The 16,081-nt window shown below is 41.1% G+C and overlaps 1 protein-coding gene across 5 annotated transcripts in view; it reads left to right on the top strand.

Moving 5' to 3' along the window:
• The window catches only part of zdhhc21 (zinc finger DHHC-type palmitoyltransferase 21), a 76,147-nt gene that overhangs the window by 26,305 nt on the left and 33,761 nt on the right, over positions 1-16,081 (top strand). Inside the window, exons 1-3 of one of the 5 annotated variants that reach the window (XM_072258032.1) lie at positions 11,501-11,570; positions 13,399-13,443; positions 14,857-15,017. The exons of 3 other annotated variants lie outside the window; for them this stretch is intronic. The gene's annotated coding sequence lies outside the window, so the exon portion shown is untranslated. Of the gene's footprint in view, positions 1-11,500; positions 11,571-13,398; positions 13,444-14,856; positions 15,018-16,081 lie in introns of those variants that run through there. One more of the 5 variants, XM_072258034.1, reaches the window with a different exon arrangement.

The following is a 16,081-nucleotide window of genomic DNA, read 5'->3' as shown; positions in this document are numbered from 1 at the left end:
ATCACTTGATAATACGGTAGTGCATCAAGTTAAGCTGCTGCCTCTCAGCTCCAGTGACCTGGGTTCAATCCTGACCCCGGTGTTGACTTTGTGCAGTATGTACATCAAGTGAAAAGGAAGGATTCTGCTTCAGAACTTGTATTCAGTTTGTAGTCTGCTCCAGCTTTAGTGATGTGTTTTTATTTTCATTTATTGACATGACTGAGGTTTTGATAATAAAAATAAAAGGTGTAAAGTTTACAGCAGCAGAAGATGTGGAATAGATCCTTATCTTTTTGAAGATGTGACACTAAAATATTTAGGAACACAAGATCATTTTAAAGATTTTATTTCAGTCCAGAATTATTTTAAATGTTCAAGAAGAAGTGAACCATCATATGTGAATATTATCTCTCATTTCTCTGAACATTCATTTGGAATTGTGAGGACTTATACCTATTAAAAATTCAACAATACTCTAGTGGTCTAAATGTTGGTCTAGATGCTCTTTGGGGCAAGGAGCTTGAAGAGAGAGGAAAGGGAATCAATACAATGACCTTTGCAAATAATTGGTAGCAAAAATTGATCAAATGAAAATTCATTCTTTTCTAGACTATTTTGTGTGAAATGTTTTGATGGTAGATTTTTCCCCATTAGCTATTAATTACATTGGCAAATGCAAGCAGTTCAAGTAACATACCAGCAACCCCCACCCCCTTTACAGCTGTTCTGGTAATGGAAATTCGCCCTTACAGAATTTGCAAATCACTATCCAAATATTAAAGATACAGAGTAAAATCTGCTGTTGCAGAACTTGTGTGGAGTTGGGAAGATAACAAATAAATTAACAATTTTGTAGTGCAGATGACACAGCTTTGCTTTACGGAAAGTTATTGGTCACACTAACAGTAAGTGAAATTATCTACCAGTGGAATTGTTTGAGACAGGCACATTAACAGCATTTTAAAAAATTCTTGCATGCATGCAGGGAAATGTTTAGGGTGATATAGGAGACTAGCTTAGATTGGAATGTTAGCCAGCATGGACAAGTTGGGCCGATGGGGCTCATTTCTGTGTTCTGACTGTTTGACTATGACTGAATAGTTGAAAGGCAGTGCAGATTTCCCCTGCCATCCGGAGGTAGAGCATTCCTATGAAACGGTTAGTAAGCCGGAATGTGGTAAAGCGAAGAAGCAATTACCATTTATTTATATGGGAAAAATTTGTGAGCATTCGCAGACCCAAAAAATAACCTACCAAATCATGTCAAATAACACATAAAACCTAAAATAACAGTAACATATAGTAAAAGCAGGAATGATATAAATACACAGCCTATATAAAGTAGAAATACTTTTCTACGATCATTGCCGCACTGTTCTCCGTAGCAAAAATCTCACGCAAGCGCTCTTGGCAGAAACACTGCGCAAGCACTGTTGGCAGAAACACTCTCCCCAGTAACCTTTAAGCTGTGAAACTGCCAAATCATACCAAATAACGCATAAAAATACACAGCCTATATAAAGTAGAAATAACGTATGTACAGTGTAGTATCACTTACCGGAATTGGGAAGACAGCGCTGAGCACACTGATGATGGTGTGTTAGACTAAGTCATCAAAGGTTGGGGTGGTGCAGTGGTCCCCAACCTCCGGGCAGCGAACCGATACCGATCTGCGAAGAATGCAGAGGTGGCTGGGACGCACCCAGCACATCTTTAAGAAAAAAAAGCCGAAATAAACAAGCTAATTAATTAGGTGCCACCTGGCACGTAAATGCCGGTCCAGATCAGAGGCAACGCAATCGGCAATCACCTCTGAACTGGGCCAACATTTACGTGCCTGGCAGCACCTAATTAATTAGCTTGTTTATTTCGGCTTTTTTCTTAAAGATGTGCTGGATGCGTCCCAGCTACCGCTGCACTGCTGCATTCTTCGTGGCAATGTATCGGAGGTTGGGGACCACTGGGGTGTCATCTCATCGTCATCTGTTTCCATCAGGGCAGGCAGGTCATCTTCTATGTCTGCCTGCCTCGATGCCGAAGGTCAAGGTTCGTCGTCTGCTGTGGCTGACGTGGAAGGCTTGATAAACGACAGTATGCTTGACTGCTTAGCTTCACGCATTTTTCTATCATACAGTTCTTTGTAAGCACTCAAACCATCCTGCAAATATGCCCTAAACCGACATACCCTTTCAAAAATTAAAGTCGTACTTTATCATTGCAGCGAAAATCTCACGCAGTTGCCTCACGTTCAGTTCCTGGACGACTTCACTTTAGGTCCGTTGGCTACTGCATTCGGTTTTGATTGCTATCCTTTCCTCTTCCAATTGCATCAGCTCTTCATCTATCAGTTCTTGGTCATGGGATGCCAAAACCTCTTCAACATCATCTTTGTCAACATCCACAAGCCAAACTCACTTTGTCCTTACTTCGTTCACCACGATCGAAACGCTTAATTATGTCTAGTTTTATGCTAAGTGTAACACCCTTACGAGCTCTTTTAGGCTTTTCCAATACCTTAGAACTTATCTTGCTACCGGCTGCTCACAGGCACGTGTTTAAGCAAAGCCGGCTAGAATGCAGTTCTGGGGGAGGAGCTTGGCTGCTCGGGGTGTGTGCTGCCTTTTTTCATAACAGTGAAAACATCTTCTGTTAGCAAAAACAGGTAACTAATGTAGGTCTTTCATAACAGCGAGGTTTCGTAAAGCAAATGCTCGAAAAGCGGGGGACACCTGTAATAGGAAATCAGATCCTTACAAATAGATTTTAAAATGATATTCAAACTAAAAGTAGCTTTCAAAAGAAGAGGAGAAGAGAAATTAGGTGCAGGTGTCTTTCCCTATTAGATTTTGTTAGTGAGATTACCCAAAACAGTGAAGTATCTTAAGTGCACAACAAGGCAACAGTGGTCCAAGATGAGATTTAAGATATTAGTTGACATCAACATTACTGGGAAAGAAAGTTAAATGGTTAGTAATAACATAACAAAAATTAAAATAACTGAATCAAAAGACTTGAGCATAGGCCCAAGTATTGTGCTGACCAGTGAACCTACAGACATCCCTGAGCACAATCTTCCAAAGGCGTGCTGACTAGTAGATTCCAGTAGTCAGCATATTTTGAGAGCTATTTAAGCCATAGCCCTAGATGCCCTATCAAAATTACTCATTAAATTTTAAGATGATTAAAATCTAACCATTAAAACAAATACACTTGAAAACAAATGTACATTATAAGTAAGTTCCGTGAAGTCAATTTGATAAAATTTGTGCTTGTGTCCATATGGTTTTTGTAATGGTTCAGTGGGCAAGTTTCTTAGCCTGGGTGGTTGCTGAAAATCTCAAAGTACAAGCAGGGAACACTGACTTTTAAAAGTGGCCACTGGCAGAGTGAAAATGACCTGAAATCAGTGACCTGCTCATTGGAAGCTGAGGGCTGCCATCTTCACTTCTGGGTCCTGTGATTCCACCCTAATACATAAACAGAAGTAGCCAGTCCTAAGGTCTTAAATGAGGTGGGGGGAGAAAGAGAAATTGAGTAATGAACGGAATACGTGTTAAAAATTTAAATTTTTAAAAAGTCATCCAAAAATATAAGAAATTATTATGTATTCTGTTCTCACAGGTAAGAAACACAACAGATAGATACTTTATTGATCCCAAAGGAAATTACAGTGTCACAGTAGCATTACGAGTGCACAGATATACAAATATTAGAAGAGAAGAAAGAATGAATAAAAAATAAGTTACCTCAAACAGCCTGACAGGAGGGGCGGGGGGTCATCACTTCCCTGGCTATAGGTTAACTCAGTATGGAGCCTAATGGTCGGGAGTAAAGGATGATTTATACTTGTGTGTCAAATGTACGCAGTAGCTACCACGTACCCTACGCCATAGGGTGACATACACCTTCCCAAAAATGTAACTCGTATCACGGCGACGCAGACCGCAACAACTGTGATTGGTCCGCTTGGTAGCATCACATTCCCTCATACGCATTTCCGGTTGCTTTTCTCTGCCGTGTCTGTACACTGATGCAAAATAAATGGTTGGAGACGATGAACCATTTCGTCAAATCTACCTGCCAACATCTGAAAATACTTGAAATGCATTTCCTCGTCCATGTCTCCCACGAAGAAACTCAACACAGTGGCATAGAAACCCCAACGCCAACTACTATTTTGGCGGTGAATTGCAGAACGACACAGACACAACTACACATGCTCACTACGTTGTAGGGCTGCGCAAAAGTATAAATCAGGCCTACGGCGTAGCCCGTACGCACAAGTATAAATCAGCCTCAAGAATGACCTTGTATAGCACTCTTTGGAGCAGTCCAGTTGTTATAGTCTATCACTAAAAGTGCTCCTCTGTCCAGCCAAGGGGGCATGCAGAGGGTGAGAAACATTGTCCAGAATTGCCAGGAGTTTCCGTAGTGTCCTTTGGTCTACTGCAGATTCAATGTTTAAAGTAATAGAATATCTGCGCACCCAAAAAATATCATAGTTAAACGGACAGTTTTATTGCTTAGTTATTGCCTGAGAGGCTAATTACAGGGAAACAGCAGACAATTTAGGACAGAAGGAAATGAGTGTTAAATAAACCAAATGCAGAAAGACAGATCCGAAAGGCATGCTGTTGTGCAGTTCTGTAGGTCATGGAAGAGATACTTTATTAGGTATGAGTCGGTCATGGCTAACCCTTGAGGTCGAGGATGATGGTCTTCGTTCTGTTGATCTACTTATGGGCTCTCAAGTGGCTTATGAGTCCAAGCTTGGCTTTGAAAGTTCTTCTGCATTCAGGACAGGTAGTTCCAGCTGGCAGATAGGGCTTTGGTTGTTGCTGCCTCTCTTTCCATTTTCTTCTCTTTAATTCTGCACATCTGTTGGCTTCAAAAGTTGCTGCTCCTTCTCGGATGATGGCTTGCCAGAGTTTCCTTTCCTTGGCATTGGTTTCCCAATTGTTGATGTTATATTTCTTCATGCTGGCTTTTAAGACGTCTTTGAATCTCTTCTGTTGTCCACCTCTTTTACGTTTGCCGCCTTTAAGCTGGGAATAGAAGATTTGTTTCGGCAGACGTTCATCTTTCATCCGAACAACATGACTGCTCCATCTTAGTTGGTTCTTGATGATATAGGGTTCAAATTGCTTGTTGTTTTTGCTTCATTTAGCACACTGACTTTGGTTCTTCTATCTTCTCAGCTTATATTTAAGATGTTTCAAAGACAGCGTTGATGGAACTTTTTCAGATGTCGTCGGTATGTTGTCCAGGTTTCTGATGCATACAGGAGCGTTGGGATTACCACTGCTTTGTACACTAACACCTTGGTGTCTGTTAGGTATGAGTAGATAATTAGAGGATTTGGAATATCGCCGAAGGACTAGCAGAAAGCTGATGCTGATTTTTGCATCAAGAGAGGAAGAAGAACAAATTTGGTGAGTGATCAAGCTTAGTAGTGAGAAAGAAATTTGAATCTTCAATCAAGATGAAACAAATATATTCAGCAGCCTCGAGAAAAGCTGATTGCTTGAATGGAAATGCAAAGAACCTATGGAACAGATAACAACCCCCTAAGGGTAAAGAAAGCGTAGTGCTTTATATGATGAGAAATAGATTTTAGTCACAGACAAGCTAACCCTACCTGCCTAGAAATTTTCAAGCATTTTTACAGGCATTCTACAAGGCAGCTGTGAGCATCACTGACTATTTTGTCCATAAACTCCTGCTGAAAATGTTCCTAGCTCCCAAAATCAGACAAAACAAGTTTGAATCCGGAGGCAAAAGAATGCCTGTGTGTAATTTTCAGGCTTGTTGAAGGGGTGCACCAGAGCGTAAAATTTCTAAATGGAGAGGGAGAAGGGAAGATGCCATTCTGTGCTGAAACAAGTGTTTTGTCCTTCTATGTCCATGCTGGTTATCACTATCTGCACTCATCCCAGCTACGTGCATTTGACCCATATCATTCCATGCCATGGTTTTAAGTGTTCATGTAAATAGTTTTCATTTCCCCCTCAAGCAGTTCATTCCAGTTTCTAATCACTCTCTGGGTGAGAAAGTTAATCCTGTAAATCTGTAACCCTTTATTAAAGCCATGCCTTCTGGTCATGAACACCTTAAGAGGATAGGTTTCTCACTATCTACCCTATCTAGCTCCTTGTAATCTTGTTTGCCTCTATCAAGTCTCCCATCAGCTTTCTCTGCTCCAACCAATCCAGCCTTTCTTGTTTTATATGCTTCCCTTCAGACTATGTCCCAGTGAATCCTTTGCTACACCATCTCGCAGACTGTCACATCCTTGCTATATAGCATGCTAACTAGAACTGTGCACTTTACTCCAGGAGTGGCCTAACCAGCGATTTATATAATTGTACAATAATCTCCCTGTCCTTATTTTGTGACTGAGTGATGAAGGTAAGTGTCCACTTGCGTTTGTGACCAACTTTTCGACCTGTGCTGCTGTCTTCCAGGATCCTTGGTCATGGACAACAAGTTCCCTTTGTTCTCCTGTCCTTCATAGAGTCCTACTTTTCATTGGAAATACACCAGTCTTGTTAGTCCCAACGAGGCTGACATATGAGAATCCCAATACCAACTGTTGTAGTTTCCCTTTTGTAACAGGTTTGCTAAACCAAGTTTCCACACTTCTCTCTGCAAACACAGAACCAACTTTGGATCAAAAATGTACTAGATCCCATGCCTTCTTGCCTTTTGAATAAGTTTTCCATGTCAAAGATCTTGCTTGCAGTCCACGTAGAACACATCAACTGCACTATACACTCACCAAAATACTTAGTCACCTCTTCAAAAAGAAAACTGATCACTACCATGTGTCCTGCAGGACATACACAGCAATAGTCATAGTCATACTTTATTAATCCCGGGGGAAATTGGTTCTCATTAGTGCCATCCTCTATAGCCCTGATATCCAAGTCACATCAGATAGACAGGTATGGCTGTCAATAAGTAGTTCCCAACTGAATTGCTGAAGTTTGGTGAAAAGACCTGGAGATGCTCATTACTGGTTTCACTCTGGGAGGGGATGAAATGTAACTGATCATTCATAGAATGCAGTATAAAGAATAACTTTAGTATATAGGTGCAAAGCAGCACACTTCAAAGAATTACTGGGTAAAATTCAAAAGCAATTGCAAGCATGATGCCATAAATGAAGTACAGCTGTCAAGAGTGGTTCTTGATATTTTCACATAGAGACAAGTGTGAGAGTAGAAAATTATTAAGTTTCATCATTGGGTCAGTATTGTGAAGCTTTTTCTATTTTTGAGGATGTAAAGCTTGAGAACCTATATATATAATGATTATGACTGAATTCAGGTAAAATATATTCAGTAGGAGCATTATGTAAATGTTGAAACACAGTTCTTCTATGGTGATTACCTTAACTATCCTTATGGTTGAGTAAATGAAAAGATTTTATAGATATGCTGATCAAGTAAAATAATTAGTAAGGAGACTCGTAAAAAGAGTCCTGCTGAAGGATATTGACCCAAAACGTTGACTATACTTTTTTTCCATAGATGATGCCTGACCTGCTGAGTTCCGCCAGCATTTTGTGTGTGTTGCTCGGATTTCCAGGATCTGCAGATTTTCTCTTGCTTCTCGTAAAATCCAACATGCTTTACTGGATTGTTGTTAAATATAAAATTCTGCACAGTTTAAAATAACTGGAAATATTTGTTCTGAACGATGCAGTTAATGGGAGTCTGCTTGTGTGTGATGGTCTCTGGAGAAGAGCATGAATGGTGACCCTGGCTGTACTGAAGTATTCTTGGTTCTGTTCTGTGGGAATGGCAGTGACCTGGGCTTGTGCACTGGCCAATAGCTGCAAGGACTCTGAGGTGCCTCTTTGCCAGTCCTAGTGCAGGAATACTGTATCTTCAACAACCTTAATGGTCCAATTTTCCCTTTCAGCATTTGCACCAGATTTCTGTTTGTTTTGTTTTGTACCTTCTAATCTAGGGCCTTTGACAGCAATTCTATAACAGTACCTTATCTGACATCAGTATGTAAGCTATAGAACTTTATCATCATTGCAGTTGTGCACTTGTTCACTGAGCGTTGAAGAAATCGCTAATATAATCGGCCACAAGCATGAGAAAATCTGTAGATGCTGGAAATCCAAAGTAGTGCACAGAAAGTGCTGGAGGAACTGCATCGAAGGCCTGCTGAGTTGCTCCAGCAATATAATCAGCCACCTCGTTCTGTGCAAAAATTCAAGAATTCTATACAAGCAGCTATGCTTTATGATTATGCTCCCAGAAGACTGTCCATTTGGTGATACTTTTTTTTCCTTAACATGAAGTCACGTCAGCTGCAGACCCAAGAGACTGCAGATGCTGGAATCAGTAGCAACACAAAACCCTAGAGCACCTCAGTTCCTCCAGCTTTGTGTATGTGTCTGTTCACATCATCATCACATAAAGAAATGAGAGTTAGAGACAAAACTGGCATAAATTCTGTAAGCAAATGTTTATTCTGCTTCTCATTATTTTGTAGTGACACATGAATTCGGTAAGGGAGAATTTCCATTAACCAAGCTGCTGTAATGCACTGTCACGAGTATTGTGACCAAAGTGACATTATAGTAAAAATTGTGCTCAGATAGGAAAAGTGCCTTAAATTTCATTCCCCGCTGTGTTGTGATGGAAGGGGAAGTTTCATTTGTCAGTGGAACCTAAACTGAGTGAGGTTTGGCTGAAATGAGTGAAATAGAAATCGGATTTGCTAACCTTGTTAACAATTCTGAATCAAAACCCACTTTATTCTTTGCCTTTCTTGTTTTGTTGAATCTCAGTTGAGAGATTTCTGAAAGGTGTTCGCCCTCACCTTGCCTATGTTTTTAAATTTCCTCTGTACCTGGAGTTTAGAGGAGGTGGTGGAATCGGATACAATTAGGGCAGCATAGTAGCATAGCAGTTAGCGCGAGCACTTTATAGCGCCAGCGATTATGGTTTGGGTTTGATTTGTCTCCCCCCCGTGTCTGTCATGAGCTTGTGCATTCTCCTCATGACCATGTGGGTTTCCACCAGATGCTCCGGTTTCGAACAACATTCCAAAGACTTACAGTGATAGCAGGATAGCTCTGTTGCCGCTGGAAGTGTGGCGAGAATTGCCAGTTGCATAGCACAATCCTCACGCTGTGGTTGTGGGCGCCAGACAACCCATCACACTGCATGTTTCAATGTTTCGATGAACTTGGAACAAATAAAACTAATCTTTATTATGTTGAAGAGGCACATAACAAGGCAAGTACAGTAATATATGGTTCAAATGTGGACAAGTGTAGACAGGCAAAATATCAGCTGGTATATGGTGAGCTGAGCGGCCTGTTTCTATGCTGTACAGCTGATTCTAAGAAGGAATAGTTAATCTGTGGGTACTGCACGCTACGGCTGGAACTTGCTGTCTGGGGGTTTGTGGTTGTATACTGTACTGCAGCTGCCATTAGCTCTTCAGCAGAAATTTGTCCTTCAGTTTTTCAAATAAAGGGTGAGAGTGGATTTGGAAAATGTACTCCAATTGCTTCTCTGGTTACTTAGCAACAGTGCACGTAACTGAAAATTAAAATGTTTTCAGGAAATGGCTGAGTTATATTTGGATGGTAATTCATCTTTATTTAACTGGCAGAATGATGTCATCAGTATATTTTTACTATGTTCCAAAACTTGAACTTCATGGAAGGAAAAATCTGGAGCTAGTTATTATAGGCCTAATCCTAGCACCACTTGATAGGTAGGCAGAGGGGGTGGGGTGACTCTGTGGGTAAAAAAAAAAATGAAATAAAATTGTTAGAAAGTGGTTACAGAGGATCAGAAGGCATAGGTAGAATTGTTGTGGGTGGAGCTTAGGAACTGCAAGGGTAAAAAGACCTTGATGGGAGTTGTACACACCCCCCCCAAACAGTAGTGAGGATGTGGTCTACAGATTACAAAGGGAGATAGAAAATGCATGCCAAAAGGGTGATGTTACAATAGTCATGGGTAGATTAGGAAAATCAGGTTGGTGCTGGATCCCAAGAGGGGAATTTCTAGAATGCCTACGGGATGTTTATTTAGAGAAGCTTGTGGTTGATCCCACTAGGGGATCAGCTACTCTTGTTTGGGTGTTGTGCAATGAACCAGAATTGATTGGAGAGCCTGAGGTAAAAATAATTCTTATGAACAAGTGATTATAATATGATAGCATTCACCCTGCAGTTTGAGAAGGAGAAGCTAAAGTCAGATATATCAGTATTACGTTGGAGTAAAGGGGATTACAGAGGCATGAGAGAGGAGTTGGCCAAAGTTGACTGGAAGAGAACTCTGGCAGTGATGACGGCAGAGCAGCGTTGCCTCCAAGTCACTTCAACTACTCTTTCACAATGGTTGTACCTTCCTTAAAGTGTTAACATCCAAGTCAACCATTTTGAATAGTTTTGTATTTCCTTTCCCTCATTTTGAGCAAGTCAGCAATCTGCAACCTTTGCCCATTCTTTAAGCAGCCATTTGGAGCTTTGCAAATGTGGAATCTAATGCTGCTTTGAGATTCTCCATGCAAAGTGTGAGGACGAAAAGTTTCAAGGAGGTGTGCAAGATATTTTTATCTAAGCAAGTAGTAGGTGATTCATGGGTAGATATGATGGTAGCAATTGGAGTCTTTGGATAGAAACATAAATACGCAGGGAATGATGGGATATGGATCATGTGCAGGAATGATGGGCTGCAAGGCCTTTTCCTGTTGTGTACTGCTCTTCTGTAAGAGATTTCTCCAAATTACAAAAAGCATTGTAGAGTTGTACTGAATCAACAATGCTCCCTGTTACTCAGTGGCAAGAGGAAGGAAACCAATGGCAAAGAAAAGGCAAAAGTGAATCATATTCACAATTTGATGTGAGAATTAAATCCAGTTCTCTATGTTGCTTTTACTGTGTATTAGTCTTGTCTTGGGTACCTACTTGGGATTTTTCTACAATGTGGATGAGATATATCAGAATAATCCCAGGATGCAGGATATCAGAGGAAACCAGTGTGTTATGTTTGTTCTCAATAAAGACAAACTTAGTGTGTTTAACACGAGAACATTTTGTTACTCAGCTACTCCTGCTGAGCGTGTGTGACCAGCTCCCTGTCGTCATTTCATATCCCCTGGGATGAACTGCTCACATGCCCACTGGGACCTGAAGTCCTTTATTATCTGCGCACATGATAACATAGAGTGTAGCTGGAATAATTATTTAGAGCAGGGATTATCAAGAATCCATTCATTAGAGGCATCCAAAATTAAATGGGTTAAATGATGAGAAATTATTTATACCAATAGTAGGTTCAGCAGTTAGAACACAGATGTAAATTAATTGGCAAAATTGCTAGAATTATACGAGGAGATTGTTTTTGCTGCTTTTGGATGATGCAGAATTACTATTTGAAAGGTTAATCATTACAATTCCCACAGCGGTTTTCATTTTTGAAAAAGGAATCAGATGCATCATTGAAGGAAGAAAATTGCAGGTCTGACCTTTACAATTAGACAAGTACAATTTCCTATCCATGATATTGATGTTGGCAGACTTGATGATGGAAACATTGCTCGAGGAGGTGAGATTATGTTCTATCTTCTTGCTCTTGTTTATCATTTAGTTGGAATATTCTCACATATTTGCCCATGCTGGAATCTTTCTCAATCATGCTACATGACGTGTTTCTTCACTAACCACCATCATCATAGGCAAGCTTCCAAATTTTAAGTATAATGGATTGAAGCATCAGCTGAAGAAAAGACGGCTCAGGTCAGAGTTTAGAGGAATGCTTATAATGAGATCCTATGACAAAATGCAACCTCAGCCATTTGGTCCTACTTTTAACACCAGTTGATGGAGAATCTGCCCTTCACCAGCCTGTTTCATTTGGTTCAGTGCTGGCTTGAGGATAAAGGTGGCAGATCTCATTAAACCTCAGGAATTTAGATCCTCCCTATGTTTGGGCTGAGGCTCTCACTCGGACTGAATGGGTCATTAACTTTATTGATAAGAGCTGCTTGATAACACAGAGAATAAGAGTACAGCACATGAACAGGATCTTTGGTCCATGATGTTCTGCTAAACTAATTAAGCTAGTAGTTTAATGTCTAAGTAAACTAATTCCTTCTGCTTATACAATGCTCATGCTCCTTCATTCTTTGCCATTCTAGAGCCTCTTGAACACTCTATCATATCTGTCTCCACTACCACTAGCACCACATCCCAGGCACCCACTATTCTGAGCTAAAAAAAAATAGCAACTTGCCCCAACCCACACATCTCCTTTGAACTTAGCCACTGTCCTCTTAAATGCAAGCCCTGTAGTCTTAGACATGAATCCCACCGTTGGTCAGCACCGACCTTGGAGTTTGTGTCCCAGCACACTCCATGTTAATCAAGCCAATATGTAAACCAGGACAGTATGACATAGAGACCAAGCTGTTGCCCGTGTAGCAGGCTGCCCCTCTCCATGCAGCTAATGAATCCCAGGGAACGGGAGAGACTGATATGGTTTGGCACCAGTGGCATTGGAGAAGTTGCCAGTCAAGGTTGAGCTCAACACAGGTCTGCCATAGGGACTTCAGCTCTGGAATTTTCCTCACAGCTTACTCCTGAAGCCTGACCCATGAGTGGGTATAGCCACAAGGCAGTGAGGTTTGAGACCAGAGTTTTTCTTGTCCTAGCTGAGCTGCCAACCACAGCTGATGAGCCCTATCTGCCCAAAAGCAACTGGTTTTAAGGTACCAGTAACCCGCCTTTGCCCCTTCTCCTGTCAGTAGAAACAGTTCCACTGGGCTTAGTAGCTCAGCCACACATGAAGGCCAGAAGCTGGACTTGGTTATCAGAAGCTATTTGAGACACACAATATATTAGACATGCACATTTTCAATAAAGTGATGATAAAGCTGATTGCGGTAAGCTGTCTCGATACTTTACTGATCTTTGAGAGGAGATGATAGTTACATAGGCAGGACATCCCTGTGTAATTCTCTACTCTTTCAGTTTAGCTGCTGGTGTTGACGTTGCAGTGAAATAACTTGGCTGGATCTGTGGCTTGATCTTCAGCACCAGAATTGTGATATTGTTATTGGTCATAGGCAATGTAGTTTTCAAATGACTCAAACATCTCTGGAGCCTAGCTAAAGAAGGGCTGCCTTGAAGTTCGGGCCCTTGGGAAAGCACAAAGATAGTTCAGAGTGGGAGGTAGGTGGAAATGGGTCTTACATTTGTACCCTGCTGGACCCCTGCATCCCTGAGGATGAGTCTTTTCACAGAACTTCTCTACCCCCCCCCCCCCATTAATAACTTTTTATCTCTCAGAATTATGAGGATTTTCCCACACATAGTTGTTGTTTGGACTATTTTTAGCTCAGTAGTTAATTTAATGTTGGCCATTTGCCACCTAGGTGGGCTGCCATGCAAGAAGAACGACTAAGTGGGAGATAGAGCAGGTGAGTATTACGCTCCTCTCCCACATGCTCAAGAGTTTGCTACGTTGGCAAAATCGTTTGTATCCAGTATTAGATTATTTCTCAGAGCAGGCGCTTCATATTGTTTGCATGTGGCTTTCAGCAATGTGCACGTAGCTTGTATTTTTAGATTTTTTGTGGAAAGATGCCAATAGACACATCGTACTGCCTGGATGGAAACTCCCAATTAATTGTTAATAGACCTGTGATTGTTCTTGAGCTGGATGCACCAATGTAGAGAAGAAATATGAACATTCTATCATCCAGTTGCTGTGCCAGCTTCTTCAGTGCACATGTTGAACTAAGCATAGAACTTCAAATTTATGAAATTAGTTTTTTTTTAAACTGCATCATGGAAATGGAGTTTTTAAATCTGCTTGTGTATCCATCTCTTGAGGGGAGTTGTCCACAGCCAACACTCGCTTTTTCCACATGGATTTCACTGACTGTATGCAACAGTGATCTCTTTGCTAGTAATTTCACTCAGTCACTGGATTTTAAAACATCACAAATGTATTTTGATTTGTATACAGCCCATGGGCCCAAAAAGAGCCAAAATGGTTTGCCCAACCTCTGAATTTCCTTTTACTTCTGTCTAGAGTATTGTTTCCACTGTAGAATGTGCAATTAGTATTTTTGATATTCAGATATGCCAATATTTGTGGAGGGAGATGGTGGTCGATATTTTGGGTCGAGACTCTTTATCTGGGTCTGCTTGATGAAGTGTCTTGACTGAAATTGTCAACTGTCCTTTTCCATTCACAGATGTTTTTCACACATTCACACATGGAATTATGACATTATAACCATTAGTGAAACTTGGCTACAGAAGGGGCAGGACTGGCAGCTTAATGTTCCAGGGTTCTGATGTTTCAGATGTGATAGAGGCAGAGGAATAAAGGGTGGGGTGACATTGCTCATCAGAGAAAATGTAACGGCAGTGCTCAGGCAGGACAGATTAGAGGGCTTGTCTACCGAGGCCATATGGGTGGAGCTGAGAAACAGGAAAGGTATGACCACATTAATGGTGTTGTATTATAGACCGCCCAATAGTCAGCAAGAATTGGAGGAGCAGATATGCAGAGAGATAGCAGACAACTGCAGGAAACATAAAGTTGTGATAGTAGGGGATTTTAGTTTTCCACATATTTATTCGGACTCCCATACCGTTAAAGGTCTAGATGGGTTAGAATTTGTAAAATGTGTTCAGGAAAGGTTTTTTTTTTGGCGTGTGCCTGCGTGCATGCGAGTCTGTGTGCATGTGCGTCCGTGCGTGTGTCTGTGATGATGTCTTTTTCATGGCTTTTTTATATGGCGCGGAGCGAGAGAGACTGTGTGGCGCGCCACTCCTCACACAAACATTTTAGGAGTATTTTTCCCTTTTTATTTTATAAGGTCGAGTTGCGATCTCGACACTCAACCCGGCACGGATGGAAAGCATACTTGGGAGCGGACCCGACTGGTTTCGAACCTGGGAACCTCCGCTCCCAGGTCCGGCACTGATGTCACTGCACCACCAGATGGCCCAGGAAAGTTTTCTAAATCAATATATAGAGGTACCAACTAGAGAGGATGCAATATTAGATGTCCTATTAGGAAATGAGTTAGGACAGGTGACGGAAGTGTGCGTAGAGGAACACTTAGGTCCCGGTGATCATAACACCATTAGTTTCAACTTGATCATGGATAAAGATAGAGCTGGTCCTTGGGTTGAGGTTCTAAACTGAAAAAAGGCCAAATTTGAAGAAATGAGAAAGGATCTAAAAAGGGTGGATTGGGACAGGTTATCCTCTGGTAAAGATGTGATTGGTAAGTGGGAGGCCTTCAAAGGAGAAATTTTGAGAGTGCAGAGTTTGTATGTTCCTGTCAGGATTAAAGGCAAAGTGAATACGAATAAGGAACCTTGGTTCTCAAGGGATATTGGAACTGATAAAGAAGAAGAAGAGAGATGTATGACATGTATAGGAAACAGGGAGCAAATAAGGTGCTTGAAGAGTATAAAAAGTGCAAAAAAATACTTAAAGAAATCAGGAGGGCTAAAAGAAGACATGAAGTTGCTTTGGCAGTCAAGGTGAAGGATAATCCAAAGAGCTTCTACAGGTATATTATGAGCAAAAGGGTAGTAAGAGATAAAATTGGCCCTCTTGAAGATCAGAGTGGTCGGCTATGTATGGAACCAAAAGAAATGGGGGAGATCTTAAATGGGTTTTTTCCATCTGTATTTACTAAGGAAACTGGCATGGAGTCAATGGAAATAAGGCAAGTAGTGAGGTCATGGAACCTATACAGATTGAAGAGGAGGAGGTGCTCATTATCTTGAGGCAAATCAGAGTAGATAAATCCCCAGGACCTGACAGGGTATTCCCTTGGACCTTGAAGGAGACCAGTGTTGAAATTGCAGGGGCCCTGGCAGATATATTTAAAATGTCGGTATCTACGGGTGAGGTGCCGGAGGATTGGAGAATGGCTCATGTTGTTCCATTGTTTAAAAAAGGCTCTAAAAGCAATCCAGGAAATTATAGGCCAGTAAGTTTGACGTTGGTAGTAGGTAAATTACTGAAAGAAGTACTAAGAGATAGGATCTACAAGTATTTGGATAGTCAGGGACTTATTAAGGAGA

This window comes from Mobula birostris, chromosome 5 (genome assembly GCF_030028105.1).
Source record: "Mobula birostris isolate sMobBir1 chromosome 5, sMobBir1.hap1, whole genome shotgun sequence".
Lineage (NCBI taxonomy): Eukaryota > Metazoa > Chordata > Chondrichthyes > Myliobatiformes > Myliobatidae > Mobula > Mobula birostris.
This window is presented reverse-complemented; position numbering and strand designations above follow the sequence as displayed.